Source organism: Hylobates moloch, unplaced genomic scaffold (assembly GCF_009828535.3).
Source record: "Hylobates moloch isolate HMO894 unplaced genomic scaffold, HMol_V3 SCAFFOLD_3, whole genome shotgun sequence".
In the NCBI taxonomy this organism is placed as follows: domain Eukaryota; kingdom Metazoa; phylum Chordata; class Mammalia; order Primates; family Hylobatidae; genus Hylobates; species Hylobates moloch.
Window position 1 is genome coordinate 93,066,542 of NW_026652278.1, and position 17,656 is coordinate 93,084,197.

General features: G+C 37.6%; 2 protein-coding genes across 2 annotated transcripts in view; both read right to left on the minus strand.

Moving 5' to 3' along the window:
* LOC116461863 (coiled-coil domain-containing protein 7-like) overlaps positions 1-17,656 on the minus strand; it is a 286,960-nt gene that overhangs the window by 243,491 nt on the left and 25,813 nt on the right.
* Positions 8,572-17,656, minus strand: part of LOC116461870 (coiled-coil domain-containing protein 7) — a 204,172-nt gene continuing 195,087 nt past the window's right edge. Inside the window, exon 19 of the mRNA XM_058436562.1 lies at positions 8,572-8,632. The gene's annotated coding sequence lies outside the window, so the exon portion shown is untranslated. The remainder of the gene's footprint in view (positions 8,633-17,656) is intronic.

A 17,656-nucleotide genomic window follows, 5' to 3' on the forward strand; every position in this document is an offset into this window, starting at 1 on the left:
AAAAATGGTGGAATAGAAAGCTCCAAACTCCCCACAAAAACATAAAACACAAGCAAAAACTATCAGAACCAACTTTGTCAGAAGTCTGGCGAACAGTCAAAAGTTTACAGCAACCAAAAGAAAGCTGAATTAAGAAAAACACAACTTAGGGCCGGGCGTGGTAGCTCATGCCTATAATCCCAACACTTTGGGAGGCTGAGGCAGGTGGTTCACTTGAGGTCAGGAGTTTGAGACGAGCCTAGTCAACATGGTGAAACCTCGACTTACTGAAAATACGAAATTAGCCTGGTGTGGTGGCATGTGCCTATAGTCCCAGCTACTCAGGGGGCTGAGGCAGGAGAATCACTTGAACCTCAGAGGCAGAGGTTGCAGTGAGCAGAGATCATGCTACTACACTCCAGAAAGTCTTGACTCATCACATACAAGTGAGCCTCAATAAGATTAACTACCAATTTCTCATCAGAAACTATGGAGGCCAGAGGCAGTGGATGATCCACTTAAGGTACTAAAAGAAAAAAAAAACAAATAAGAATTCTATACCTGGCAAAGCTGTCCTTCAAAAATGAAAAGAAAATTAAGATGCTCCCAGAAAAACATAGGGAGTTCATGATCATGAGACAGTTAATACAAAAGAGATCCTTCAGGTTGAAATCAAAACACACTAAGTAGTAACTCAAACCATATGAAGAAATGAAGTTTCCTGGTAAAGATAACTATGCGGACAAATACAAAAGCCAATATTATTGTATCATTTATTTGTTACTTCACTTTTTACTTCCTGCATTATTTAAAAGACAAATTAATAAGAAATAATTTTGCACCATTATTGAGTATGCAACATATAAAGATGTAATTTTGTCATTAGATACAGGTGCAGGGAATTGAGCAGTCTCGAGCAGAGGTTCTCCAGGCTATTAAAATTAAGTTAGGGAAGTCCTAGCCAGAGCATTCAAGCAAGGGAAAGAAAGAAAAGGCATCCGAATTGGAAAAGAGGAAGTCAAACTATTTTTGTTTGCCAATGATATGATCATATACCTAGAAAAGCCTAAAGATTCCTCCAAAAAGACTCCTATATTTGATAAATGAATTCAGCACAAGTCTCAGGTTACAAAATCAGTGTACACAAATCAGTAGCACTACTATACACCAACAATGACCAAGCTGAGACTCAAATCAAGAACTCAATCTTTTTTACAATAGCTGCAAAAAAAAAAAAAAAAACTAGAAACATACGCAACAAATGAAGTGAAAGAGCTCTACATGGAGAACTATAAAATACTGCTGAAAGAAATCACATATGACACAAACAAATGAAAACACATCCCATGCTCATGGATTGGAAGAATCAATATCATAAAAATGACCATACTGCCTATTCTACAGAATCAGTGAAATTCCTATCAAAATACCAACATCATTTTTCACAGAATCAGAAAAAAATCCTAAAATTAATATGGAACCAAAAAAGAGTATACAAAGTTATAATAATCAAAACAGCATGGTACTGGTATAAAAGTAGATAGACCAATGGAACAGAATAGAGAGCTCAGTAATAAAGCTAAATACCTAAAACAAACTAATCTTCAACAAATCATACAAAAACATAAATTGGTTAAAGGACACCCTATTCAATAAATGGTTCTGGGAAACCTCAATAGCCACGTGTAGAAGAATGAAACTCTATCCCTATCGCTTACCATATACAAAAAGGAAGGTGGGAATCGGTGAAGTATTTAAAAATCTACATATTGTATACAATATATGCTACTCAGGTGACAGGTGCACTAAAATCTCACACTTCACCATTGTATAATTCATTTGTGTAACCAAAACCCACTGTATCCCTAATATTATTGAAATAAAAATTAAAAGCATCAACTCAAGATGTTATAAGTTTAAAGTGTTAATTATAATCCCCATATTAACCACAAAAAACTAAAAACATATACAAAAGAAAATGAGAGGAGAATAAAAAATGTTACACTATGAAAAAAATCAATGAAACACAATGAAGATGCTAATGGAGGAAATGAAGGGGAAATGGCTTAAAACATACTGAAGACAAATATAATAATGACAAAAGTAAGTTCCCCTTAACAGTATTATATTAAATATAAGTGGATTAAACCTCCAATCTAAAGATAGAAATTGACAAAACCTTTTAAACACATACATACATACATGACCCAATGATATGCTATGTATAAGAGACTCATTTTAGATGCAAAGACACAAAAAGATTGAAAGTGAAGGGATGGAGAAAGATATCCTACACAAAAAATAACAAAAAAAACTGGCATGGCTACACTAATATCAAACAAAACAGGCTTTAAGCCAAGAACTGTTACAACAAAGACAAGCAGTACATACTAATAAAAAGGCCAATGAATCAAGTAGATATAACAATTAAAAATATATATATAACAAACAGCAGAGTCCCAAAATATCTGAACCAAACACTGACACAATTGAAGGGAGAAATAGACAGATCAATTATACTTGGAGATATAGATACTCTTCTTTTAATAATGGACACAACAAGCAGAGAGAAGAGCAGTTAGTAAATATTTGACTTGAACAACATGATAGCCCAACTGGACCTAACAGATATATGCAGAACCCTCCACCCAACATCAGCAAAATACACAATTTTTTTCCAGTGTACATGGAACACTCTGTAGGAAAGATCACATGTTAGGACACAAAACAAGTCTTAATAAATACAAAGAAATTAAAATGAATATGAAGTACATTTTCTAATCTAATTTTTAAAAACTAGAAATTAGAGATGGAAAATTTAAATTAACAAATATGTTGAATTTAAACAATATGCTCTTAAACTACCAATGGGTCCCACAGTAAATCATAAGGTAAATTAGAAAATATCTTGAGACAGTGGTGGCACCAAGATGGCCGAATAGGAACAGCTCCAGTCTGCAGCTCCCAGCGTGCATGATACAGAACACAGGTGATTTCTGCATTTCCAACTGAGGTACCGGGTTCATCTCACTGGGGCGTGCCAGACAAGTGGGTGCAGCCCATGGAGCAGGGTGGGGCATCGCCTCACCCTGGAAGCTCAAGGGGTCAGGGAATTCCCTTTCCTAGCAAACAAAAGTCGTGACAGATGGTACCTGGAAAATCGGGACACTCCCACCCTAATACTGTGCTTTTCCAATGGCCTTAGCAAATGGCATACCAGGAGATTATATCCCGTGCCTGGCTCGGAGGATCCCAAGTCTGTGGAGCCTCACTCACTGCTAGCACAGCAGTCTGAGATCGAACTGCAAGGCAACAGTGAGGCTGGGGGTGGGGCATCCACCACTGCTGAGGCTTGAGTAGGTAAACAAAGCAGTCAGGAAGCTCCAACTGGGTGGAGCCCACCACAGCTCAAGGAGGCCTGCCTGCCTCTGTAGACTCCACCTCTCGGGGCAGGGCATAGCTGAATAAAAGGCAGCAGAAACTTCTGCAGACTTAAACGTCCCTGTCTGACAGCTTTGAAGAGAGTAGTGGTTCTCCCACCTCGGAGTTTGAGATCTGAGAACAGAGAGACTGCCTCCTCAAGTGGGTCCCTGACCCCTGAGGAGCCTAATTGGGAGGCACCTCCCAGTAGGGGGGCGACTGACACCTCAAAAGGCCGGGTGCCCGTGTGAGACGAAGCTTCCAGAGGAAGGATTACACAGCAACATTTGCTGTTCTGCAGCCTCCGCTGGATACCCAGGCAAACAGGGTCTGGAGTGGACCACCAGCACACTCCAACAGACCGGCAACTGAGGGTACTGACTGTTAGAAGGAAAACTAACAAACAGAAAGGACACCCACACCAAAACTCCATCGGGCATCACCATCATCAAAGACCAAAGGTAGATAAAATCACAAAGATGGGGAGAAACCAGAGCAGAAAAGCTGAAAATTCTAAAAATCAGACACCTCTTCTCCTCCAAAGAAACAGAGCTCCTCGCCAGCAACAGAACAAAGCTGGATGGAGAATGACTTTGATGAGTCAAGACAAGACTTCAGATGATCAGTAATAATGTACTTCTCCAAGCTAAAGGAGGATGTTCGAACCCATCACAAAGAAGCTAAAAACCTTGAAAAGAGTAGACGAATAGCTAACTAGAATAACCAATGCAGAGAAGTCCTTAAATTACCTGATGGAGCTGAAAACCATGGCACGAGAACTACGTGACACATGCACAAGCTTCAGTAGCCGATTTAATCAAATGGAAGAAACGTTATCAGTGATTGAAGATCAAATGAATGAAATGAAGCGAGAAGAGAAGTTTAGAGAAAAAAAGAGTAAAAGAAATGAACAAAGCCTCGAAGAAATATGGGACTATGTGAAAAGACCAAATCTACGTCTCATTGGTGTACCTGAAAGTGACGGGAAGAATGGAACCAAGTTGGAAAACACTCTGCAGGATATTATCCAGGAGAACTTCCCCAACCTAGTGAGGCAGGCCAACATTCAAATTCAGGAAATACAGAGAACGCCACAAAGATATTCCTCAAGAGCAAACCAAAGACACATAATTGTCAGATTCACCAAGGTTGAAATGAAAAAAAAAATGTTAGCCGGGCACGGTGGCTCACGCTTGTAATCCCAGCACTTTGTGAGGCCGAGGCGGGTGGATCACGAGGTCAGGAGATCGAGACCAGGTGAAACCCTGTCTCTACTAAAAATACAAAAAATTAGCCGGGCGTGGTGGTGGGCAACTGTAGTCTGAGCTACTCGGAGAGGCTGAGCCAGGAGAATGGCGTGAACCCAGGAGGCGGAGCTTGCAGTAAGCCGAGACTGCACCACTGCACTCCAGCCTGGGCAACAGAGCGAGATTCCGTCTCAAAAAAAAAAAAAGAAAAAAAATGTTAAGGGCAGCCAGAAAGGTCGGGTTACCCACACAGGGAAGCCCACCAGACTAACAGCGGATCTCTTGGCAGAAACTCTACAAGCTAGAAGAGAGTGGGGGCCAATATTCAACATACTTAAAGAAATTAATTTTCAACTCAGAATTTCATATCCAACCAAAATAAGCTTCATAAGTGATGGAGAAATAAAATACTTTACAGACAAGCAAACCCTGAGAGATTCTGTAACCACCAGGCCTGCCTTACAAGATCTCCTGAAGGAAGCACTAAACATGGAAAGGAACAACCGGTACCAGCCACGACAAAAACATGCCAAATTGTAAAGACCGTGAATATTAGGAAGAAACTGGATCAACTAACAAGTAAAATAACCAGCTAACATCCTAAGGACAGGATCAAATTCACACATAACAATATTAACCTTAAATGTAAATGGGCTAAATGCTCCAGTTAAAAGACACAGACAGGCAAATTGGATAGAGTCAAGACCCTCAGTGTGCTGTATTCAGGAGACCCTTCTGACGTGCAGAGACACACATAGACTCAAAATAAAGGGATGGAGGAAGATCTACCAAGGAGATGGAAAACAGAAAAAGGCAGAGGTTGCACTCCTAGTCTCTGATAAAACACATTTTAAACCAACAAAGATCAAAAGAGACAAAGAAGGCCATTACATAACGGTAAAGGGATCAATTCAACAAGAAGAGCTAACTATCCTAAATATATATGCACCCAATACAGGAGCACCCAGATTCATAAAGCAAGTCCTGAGAGACCTAAAAAGAGACTGAGACTCCCATGCAATAATAATGGGAGACTTTAACACCACACTGTCAACATTAGACAGATCAATGAGACAGAAAGTTAACAAAGATATCCAGGAATTGAACTCAGCTCTGCACCAAGTGGACCTAATAGAAATCTACAGAACTCTCCACCCCAAAACAACAGAATATACATTCCTTTCAGCACCACATCACACGTAGTCCAAAATTGACTACATAGTTGGAAGCAAAGCACTCCCCAGCAAATGTAAAAGAACAGAAATTATAACAAACTGACTCTCAGACCACAGAGCAATCAAAATAGAACTCAGGATTAAGAAACTAACTCAAAACCACTAAACTACATGGAAACTGAACAACCTGCTCCTGAATGACTACTAGGTATATAGTGAAATGAAGGCAGAAATAAAGATGTTCTTTGAAACCAACGAGAACAAACACACAACATACCAGAATTTCCGGGACACATTTAAAGCAGTGTGTAGAGAAAAATTTATAGCACTAAGTGTCCACGAGAGAAAGCAGAGATCTAAAATTGACACCCTAACATCACAATTAAAAGAACTAGAGAAGCAAGAGCAAACACATTCAAAAGCTAGCAGAAGGCAAGAAATAACTAAGATCAGAGCAGAACTGAAGGAGATAGAGACACAAAAAACCCTTCAAAAAATCAACGAATCCAGGAGCTGGTTTTTTGAAAAGATGAACAAAATTGATAGACCACTAGCAAGACTAATAAAGAAGAAAAGACAGAAGAATCAAATAGACGCAATAAAAAATGATAAAGGGGATATCACCACCAATCCTACAGAAATACAAACTACCATCAGAGAATACTATGAACACCTCTACGCAAATAAACTAGAAAATCAAGAAGAAGAGCCAAATCATGAGTGAACTACCATTCACAATTGCTTCAAAGAGAATGAAATACCTAGGAATCCAACTTACAAGGAATGTGAAGGACCTCTTCAAGGAGAACTACAAACCAATGCTCAATGAAATAAAAGAGGATACAAACAAATGGAAGAACATTCCATGCTCATGGGTAGGAAGAATCAATATCGTGAAAATGGCCATACCGCCCAAGGTAATTTACAGATTCAATGCCATCCCCATCAAGCTACCAATGACTTTCTTCACAGAATTGGAAAAAACTACTTTAAAGTTCATATGGAACCAAAAAAGAGCCCGCACTGCCAAGTCAATCCTAACCCAAAAGAACAAAGCTGGAGGCATCATGCTACCTGACTTCAAACTATACTACAAGGCTACAGTAACCAAAACAGCATAGTACTGGTACCAAAACAGAGATATAGATCAATGGAACAGAAGAGAGTCCTCAGAAATAATGCCGCATATCTACAACTATCTGATCTTTGACAAACCTGACAAAAACAAGCAATGGGGAAAGGATTCCCTATTTAATAAATGGTGCCGGGAAAACTGGCTAGCCATATGTAGAAAGCTGAAACTGGATCCTTTCCTTAAACCTTTAACAAAAATTAATTCAAGATGGAATAAAGACTTATATGTTAGACCTAAAACCATAAAAACCCTAGAAGAAAACCTAGGCAATACCATTCAGGACATAGGCATGGGCAAGGACTTCATGTCTAAAACACCAAAAGCAATGACAACAAAAGCCAAAATTGACAAATGGGATCTAATTAAACTAAAGTGTTTCTGCACGGGAAAAGAAACCAACATCAGAGTGAACAGGCAACCTACAAAATGGGAGAAAATTTTTGCAACCTACTCATCTGACAAAGGGCTAACTAATATCCAGAATCTACAATGAACTCAAACAAATTTACAAGAAAAAAACAATCCCATCAAAAAGTGGGCAAAGGATAGGAACAGACACTTCTCAAAAGAAGACATTTATGCAGCCAAAAAACACATGCAAAAATGCTCATCATCACTGGTCATCAGAGAAACGCAAATCGAAACTACAATGAGATACCATCTCACACCAGTTAGAATGGCCATCATTAAAAAGTCAGGAAACAACAGGTGTTGGAGAGGATGTGGAGAAATAGGAACACTTTTACACTGTTGGTGGGACTGTAAACTAGTTCAACCATTGTGGAAGTCAGTGTGGCGATTCCTCAGGGATCTAGAACTAGAAATACCATTTGACCCAGCCATCTCATTACTGGGTATATACCCAAAGGACTATAAATCATGCTGCTATAAAGACACATGCACACGTATGTTTATTGCAGCACTATTCACAATAGCAAAGACTTGGAACCAACCCAAATGTCCAACAACGATAGACTGGATTAAGAAAATGTGGCACATATATACCATGGAATACTATGCAGCCATAAAAAAGGATGAGTTCATGTCCTTTGTAGGGACATGGATGAAACTGGAAATCATCATTCTCAGTAAACTATCTCAAGGACAAAAAACCAAACACCGCATGTTCTCCCTCATAGGTGGGAATTGAACAATGAGAACACATGGACACAGGAAGGGGAACATCACACTCCGGGGACTGTTGTGGGGTGGGGTTAGAGGAGAGGGATAGCATTGGGAGATACACCTAATGCTAAATGATGAGTTAATGGGTGCAGCACACCAACATGGCACATGTATACATAGGTAACAAACCTGCACATTGTGCACCTGTACCCTAAAACTTAAAGTACAATAATAAAAAAAAAACTAAAAAAATTTAAAAAAAGAAAATCTAGAAGAAATGGATAAATTCCTCGACACATACACCCTCCCAAGACTAAACGCAGAAGAAGCTGAATCCCTGAATAGACCAATAACAGGCTCTGAAATTGATGCAATAATTAATAGCTTACCAACCAAAAAAAGTCCAGGACCAGATGGATTCACAGCCGAATTCTACCAAAGGTAAAAAGAGGAGCTGGTTCCATTCCTTCTGAAACTATTCCAATTAATAGAAAAAGAGGGAATCCTCCCTAATTCATTTTATGAGGCCAACATCATCCTGATACCAAAGCCTGGCAGGGACACAACAAAAAAAGAGAATTTTAGACCATTATCCCTGATGAACATTGATGCAAAAATCATCAATAAAATACTGGCAAACCAAATTCAGCAGCACATCAAAAAGCTTATCCACCACGATCAAGGTGGCTTCATCCCTGGGATGCAAGGCTGGTTCAACATACACAAATCAATAAACATAATCCATCATATAAACAGAACCAAAGACAAAAACCACATGATTATCTCAATCGATGCAGAAAAGGCCTTTGAAAAAATTCAACAGCCCTTCATGCTAAAAACTCTCAATAAACTAGGTATTGATGGGACATATCTCAAAATAATAAGAGCTATCTATGACAAACCCACAGCCAATATCGTACTGAATGGGCAAAAACTGGAAGCGTTCCCTTTGAAAACTGGCACAAGACAGCAATGCCCTCTCTCACCACTCCTATTCAACTTAGTTTTGGAAGTTCTGGCCAGGGCAATCAGACAAGAGAAAGAAATAAAGGGTATTCAATTAGGAAAAGAGGAAGTCAAATTGTCCCTGTTTGCAGATGACATGATTGTATATTTAGAAAACCACATCACCTCAGCCCAAAATCTCCTTAAGCTGATGAGCAACTTCAGCAAACTCTCAGAATACAAAATCAATGTGCAAAAATCACAAGCATTCCTATATACCAATAACAGACAGAGAGCCAAATCATGAGTGAACTCCCATTCACAATTGCTTCAAAGAGAATAAAATACCAAGGAATACAACTTACAGGGCATGTGAAAGACCTCTTCAAAGAGAACTACAAACCACTGCTCAGCGAAATAAAAGAGGACACAAATAAATGGAAGAACATTCCATGCTCATAGATAGGAAGAATCAATATTGTGAAAATGGCCATACTGCCCAAGGTAATTTATAGATTCAATGCCATCCCCTTCAAGCTACCAATGACTTTCTTCACAGCATTGGAAAAAACTACTTTAAAGTTCATATGGAACCAAAAAAGAGCCTGCATTGCCAAGACAATCCTAAGTCAAAAGAACAAAGCTGGAGGCATCATGCTACCTGACTTCAAACTATACTACAAGACTACAGTAACCAAAACAGCATGGTACTGGTGCCAAAACAGATATATAGATCAATGGAACAGAACACAAGCCTCAGAAATAATGCCACATATGTAAACCATCCAATCTTTGACAAACCTGACAAAAACAAGCAATGGGGAAAGGATTCCCTATTTAATACATGGTGTTGGGAAAACTGGCTAGCCATAGGCAGAAAACTGAAACTGGACCCCTTCCTTACACCTTATACAAAAATTAACTCAAGATGGATTAAAGACTTAAATGTTAGACCTGAAACCATAAAAACCCTAGAAGAAAACCTAGGCAATACCATTCAGGACATTGGCATGGGCAAGGACTTCATGTCTAAAACACCAAAAGCAATGGCAACAAAAGCCAAAATTGACAAATGGGATCTCATTAAACTAAAGAGCTTCTGCACAGCAAAAGAAACTACCATCAGAGTGAACAGGCAACTTACACAATGAGAGAAAATTTTTACAATCTACCCATCTGACAAAGGGCTAATATCCAGAATCTACAAAGAATGTAAACAAATTTACAAAAAAAAAAATCAAACAACCCCATCAAAAAGTGGGCAAAGGATATGAACAGACACTTCTCAAAAGAAGACATTTATGTAGCCAACAGACGCATGAAAAAATGCTCATCATCACTGGCCATCAGAGAAATGCAAATCAAAACCACAATGAGATACCATCTCACACCAGTTAGAATGGCGATCATTAAAAAGTCAGGAAACAACAGGTGCTGGAGAGGATGTACAGACATAGGAATGCTTTTACACTGTTGGTGGAAGTGTAAACTAGTTCAACCATTGTGAAAGACAGTGTGGTGATTCCTCAAGGATCTAGAACTAGAAATACCATTTGATCCAGCCACCCCATTATTAGGCATATACCCAAAGGATTATAAATCATGCTGATATAAAGACACATGCACACGTATGTTTAATGCGGCACTATTCACAATAGCAAAGACTTGGAACCAACCCAAATGTCCATCAATGACAGACTGGATTAACAAAATGTGGCACATGTACACCATGGAATACTATGCAGCCATAAAAAAGGATGAATTCATGTCCTTTACAGGGACATGGATAAAGCTGAAAACCATCATTCTGAGCAAACTATTGCAAGGACAGAAAACCAAACACCACATGTTCTCACTCATAGGTGGGAATTGAACAATGAGAACACATGGACACAGGGTGGAGAACATCACACACTGGGGCCTGCCGGGGGGTGGGGTGGGGGGAGCGGGGAGGGATAGCATTAGGAGATATACCTAATGTAAATGACGAGTTAACGGGTGCAGCACACCAATATGGCACATGTATACATATGTAACAAACCAGCACATGGTGCACATGTACCCTAGAACTTAAAGTAAAATAAAAATATATATATATCTTATAACAAATGAAAACAAAAATAAAAATTTACCTAAAACTTATAAGATGCAGTGAAAGTTGTACAAAAAATGAAATTTAGAGCTGTAGACACACAAAAAGAAAATCTCAAATAAACAACCTAACTTTATGCCTTAAAAAAAAAACTAGAAAAAGAAGGACAACCTAAACTCAAAGCTAGCAGAAAAATTAATAAAGGTAAGATCAGAGATAAATGAAGTAAACAGAAAAACAATAGGTAAAATGCATGAAATCAAGAATTGGCTCTTTGAAAAGGCTGACAAAATTGAGACATTTAGCTAGATTGAATAAAAGAAAGAAGACTCAACTAAAATCAGAAATGAAAAAGAAACATTATAATTTTATAAACTGAAAAGGATTATAAGAAAATACAATGCACAACTGTAGAACAAAAATTGGATTACCAAGGTGATATGAATAAATTCATAGAAACACCAACCTACTAAGACTGAATCATGAAGAAATAGAAAATCTGAACTATACAGGAAGTGGAGCAAGATGGCTAAATAGACGCTTCTACAAATAGTCCTCTCCATATGAACACCAAATTTAACAACTAACTACACACAAAAAAAGACCTTCATAAGAACCAAAAAACAGCTTAGGTACCATGTCGCTCGCAGTGAGAAAGAGCACCAAGTGCTTTCTTGAGGTCTCCAATTCCAGACCTTTGCTCTTAGATGGCATTTCTGGACCTACCCTGGGACAGATGGGAGCCCGCTGTCCTGAAGAGTGAATTCAAGGCCTGGCAGCATTCACCAAAAGCTAACTGAAGAGCCCTTGGTCCTTAAATAAACACAGGTAACACCCTGGCAGTGCTCCCCATGGGCCTGTGGTGGTGCTGGGGAGACTCCTCTGCCTTTTAGTGAAGGTGATATTCTCTGGTGGCATGTAGTAATTACTCGCTTTTATTTTTTGTGTATCCATTAATATATTTTTAGATTTGAGGTTACCATGAGGCTTGCAAATGATATAACCCATTATTTTAAACTGATGATAACACTGATTGCACAAACAAAAAGACAAACAAAAAGGAAACTAACAAAAACTCTTAAATTTGCCATTTTGATGCCAATAATCCTTAAATTTGCCCTTTTTGGCCTTTGCAGCTGATAACACTTAATTTTTCCTAATTCTAGAATTAAATTTTTCCCTAATTCTAAAACTGAAAAATGCAATGAACATGCTGAATAATGCATCAGAGTCCTTAATAGCAGAACTGATCAGGCAGAAGAAAAATTAGAGAGTTTCAAGATTGGCTATTTGAAAATACACAGTCAGAGGAGAAAAAAGAATAAAAAACAATGAAGCATGCCTACAAGATCTATAAATTAGGGAAAATTTAAGTGTTATTAGCTGCAAAGGCCAAAAAGGGCAAATTGAAGGATTATTGGCATCAAAATGGCAAATTTAAGAGTTATTGGCCTCAAAGAGGAGGTAGAAAGAGGGAGATAGGGGTAAAAACTGTATTCAAAGAGATAATAACAGAGAACTTCCCAAACCTAGAGAAAGAGATCAATATTCAAGAACGAGAATGTTATAGTAGCAGATTTAACCCAAAGAAAACTACCTCAAGGCATTTAATAATCAAACTCCCAAAGATCAAGGATAAAGAAAGAATCCTAAAAGCAGCAAGAGGGCAAAAAACAAGTAACATACAATGGAGCTCAAATACATCTGGCAGCAGACTTTTCAGTGAAAATCTTACAGGCCTGGAGAGAGTAGTATGACATATTTAAAGAGCTGAAGGAAAAAGACTTTCACCCTAGAATATTATATCTGGCAAAATATGCTTCAAGCATAAAGGAAAAATAAAGACCTTCCCAGACAAACAAAAGCTGAGGGATTTTATCAACACCAGACCTGTCCTATAAGAAATGCTAAAGAGAGTTCTTCAATCTGAAAGAAAAGGACATTCATGAACAATAAGAAATCATTTGAAGGTATAAAACTCACAGGTAGTAGCAGACAGAAATACACAGAATAGTATAACACTATAATTGTGATGTGTAAAATACTCTTACGTAGAAAGACTAAATAATGAACCAATTAAAAATAAATAGAACTACAACAACTTTTCAAGACATAGTTAACAATAAGACATAAAGAGAAAAATCAAAAAGTTAAAAAGCAGGGGAATGAAGTTAAAGTGTAGAGTTTTTGCTAGTTTCCTTTTTGATTGTTTTTGCTGTTGTTGTTATTTGTTTGTGCAATCAGTGTTAAGTTATCATCAGTTTAAAATAATGGGTTATATGATTTGCAAGGCTCATGGTAACCTCAAATCTAAAAATATATACAATGGACACACAAAAAATAAAAAACAATGACTACATGCCACCAGAGACAATCACCTTCACTAAAAGGAAGACAAAAAGGGAAGAAAGAAGGAAGAGAAGATCACAAAACAACCGGAAGAGCAATAACAAAATGGCAAGAGTAAGTCCTTAGAATCAATAACAACACTGAATGTAAATAGACTAAACTGTCCAATCAAAAGATACAGAGTAGCTGAATAGATTTGCAAAAAATCAATATCCAATGATTGGTTGAGTACAATAAACACACTTCACCTATAAGGATATGCATACACTGAAAGCATAGGGATGAAAAAAAGCATATTCCATGCAAATGGAAACCAAAAAAATCAGCAGGAGTAGCAACACTTATATCAGACACAATACATTTCAAGATAAAAACTATAAGAAGAGACAAAGAGGAGCATTATGTAATGATAAAGGGGTAAATTTAACAAGATAATATAACAATTGTGAATATATATGCACCCAAAACTGGAGCACCACAGTTTATAAAGCAAATATTATTAAAGCTAAGGAAAGACATAGACCCAAATACAATAACAGTTGGAGACTTCAACACCCCACTTTCAGCATTAGACAGATCCACCAGACAGAAAATCAACAAAGAAACCTCGTACTTAATCTATACTATAAACCAAATAGATATTTACAGAACATTTCTTTCAGTGGCACCAGAATACACATTTTTCTCCTCAGCACATGGATTATTCTCAAGCATAGACCATTTGTTAGGCCACAAAACAAGTCTTAGAACATTCAAAATAATGAAATAGCCAAGATTTGGAAGCAGCCTAAGTGTCCAGCAGCAGATGAATGAATAAAGAAAATGTGGTACATATACACAATGGAGGACTATTCAGCCATAAAAAGAATGAGATCCTGTTTATGTGCACAACATAGATGGAACTGGAGGACATTATGTTAAGTGAAATAAGCCAGGCACAGAAAGACAAACTGCATGTTTTCACTTATTTGTGGGAGCTAAAAATTAAAACAATTGAACTCATGGATGGACACTGAGAGTAGAAGGATGGTTAACCAGAGGCTGGTAAGCATAGTGGGGGAAATGAGGATAAGTACACAAAAACAGAAAGAATGAATAAGGTCTAGTATTTGATAGCACAATAGGGTGACTATAGTCAATAATTATTTATTTATACATTTTAAAATAACTAAGAAAGTATAATTGGATTATTTGTAACACAAAGGATAGATGCTTGAGTTGACGGATACCCCATTCACCCTACTGTGATTATTACACATTATATGCCAGTATCAAAATATCTGATATTCCCTATAAATATATACACCAACTATGTACCCAGAAAAAAATTATAAACTAAAAATTTTAAAAAGAAAATCTGAATAGACCTATAACTAGTAAGAAAATTGAACCGGTAATCATAAACCTTTCAATAAGGAAATGTCTAGGACCAGGTGGCCTCACTGATGAATTCCATGAAACATTTAAAGAAGATTTAACACCAATCCTCCTCACACTCTTCCAAAAAATAAAAGAATAGGGAAAACTTACAGAATAAGACCAACATTACCATGATACTAGAACCAGAAAAAGACATTATTTTTAAAAACATACAGAGCAATATCCTTATGATACAGATGCAAAACTTCTCAAAAAATACTAGAAAAATAGACTAATGGCATATTAAAAGAATCATACACCAAGACCAAGTAGGATTTATCCCAGGAATGAAAGTGTGGTTCAAACTAGGAAAATCACTCAGTATAATACACCACATTAATAGAACAATGGAAAAAGCCACATGATCATCTCATCTCAACTGATGCAAAAAAATGCATGTGACAAAATCTGTTACCATTTCGTGGTTTAAAAAACACTCTCACAAAACTATGAATAGAAGAAGACTTCCACAACATGATAAAGCACATTTATAAAAACCCACACCTAATATACCTGCCTTAGTCCATTTTCTATTGCTATAACGGAATACCTGATACTGGGTAATTTGTAAAGAAAAGACATTTATTGCTTACAGTTCTGAAGGCTGGGGATTTCAAAGTTGAGGAGCCACATCGGAGGAGTGCCTCCTTGCTGGTAGGAACTCTCTCTGCAGAGTGCTGAGGCCGTTCTGGGCATCACATGGTGAAGAAGCTCACAAGAGACAGAAAAACTGACTTTTATAGAAGACCCATTCTCTTGATAACCCATTAATCTATGAATGGATTAATTTATTCATGTGGCAGGGCCTCCATGACCCAATCAACTCCCAAAGGTCCCATCTGTCAACACTGCTACAATGGGGACCAAGTTTCCAGCACATGAACTTTTAGGGTATACATTCAAACCATAACAATATCCAATTGTGAAAGACTGAAAATTTTCCTCTTAAGGAAAAAATGAGGATGTCTGCTTTCATCACTGTTATTCAACATTGTACTAAAAGATTCAGCCAGAGAAATTAGAAAATAAAAAGAAACAAAGGGCATACAAATTGGAAAGGAAGAAGTAAAACTATCTTTATTCACAGATGATTCGTATATATATATATATAATTTCAAAGGTTCCCCACAAAAACATTAGAGTTAACATATAAATTCAGCAGTTACAGAATACAAATCAGTGTGTGCTTTGATTTAAACGTGCCTCCTAAACTTCATATACTAGAAACTTAATCCCTGGTGCAACAATGTTGAGAGTTAGGCTCTTTAAGACATATTAGGTCATGAGGGCTTCATCCTCATGAATAGATTAATGCCATTATTGTAGGAGGGAGTTAGTTATCACAAAGTAGGTTCCTGAGTTTGTCCCCCTTCCTCTCTCTGTTGCTCTCTCATGCTGTCTCGCCCTTCCACCTTCTGCCATGGGATGATGCAGCAAGAAGGCTATAGCCAGAGGCAAGTCCCTTGACCTTGGACTCCCCAGCCTTCAGAACTGTAAAAAATAGATTTTTCTTTATATTAGCCAGTCTGTGGTATTGTGTTACAGCAACCCAAAATGGAGGAAAATGCGGGGAATGAGAGTTATTGCTTAATGAGTTTCCCTTTGGAGTGATGAAAAGTTGTGGAAATAGATGTTAGCGATGGTCGCACAACATTGTGAACATAATTAATGCCACTGAATTGCATAAAGATGGTTAAAATGATACATTTTATGTTACACATACTTCATATTTTGAAAATTTTAACTAGATTAATTCAGTTCAACTTGACTGCTGGGATAAAAGAAAACGTCTTTAGATAATAATAAATATTTAGCTCAGACAATGGATCAAACAGAGGCATTTCCACTTCAAAACACAATAGAAGAGTGTTGCTCCTGTATCCTCCACTACAGCCATTTAATTTTGTCTTAAAAGTTTAGGTCAATGCCAATCCCAAGCAAAAACCATGAAGCTGGAGGCATCACACTATCTGACTTCAAACTATACTACAAGGCTACAGTAGCCAAAACAGCGTGGTACTGGTACCAAAACAGATATATAGACCAATGGAACAGAACAGAGGCCTCAGAAATAACACTACACATCTACAACCATCTGATCTTTGACAAACCTGACAAAAACAAGCAACAGGGAAAGGATTCCCTATTTAATAAATGGTGTTGGAAAATGTGGCTAGCCATGTGCAGAAAGCTGAAGCTGGATCCCTTCCTTACACCTTATACAAAAATTAACTCGAGATGGATTAAAGACTTAAACATAAGACCTAAAACCATAAAATCCCTATAAGAAAACCTAGACAATATCACTCAGGACATAGGCATGGCCAAAGTCTTTATGACTAAAACACCAAAAGCAATGGCAACAAAAGCTAAAATTGACAGATAAGATCTAATTAAACTAAAGAGTTTCTGCACAGCAAAAGAAACTATCATCAGAGTGAACAGGCAACCTACAGAATGGGAGAACAATCTTGCAAAGTATCCATCTGACAAAGGGCTAATATCCAGAACCTACAAGGAACTTAAACAAATTTACAAGAAAAAAACAAACAACCCCATCAAAAAGTGGGTGAAGGACATGAATAGACACTTTTCAAAAGAAGACATTTGTGCGGCCAACAAACATGAAAAAAGCTCATCATCACTAGTCATTAGAGAAATGCAAATCAAAACCATAATGAGATATCATCTCACACCAGTTAGAATGGCCATCATTAAAAAATCAGGAAACAACAGGTGCTGGAGAGGATGTGGAGAAATAGGAACACTT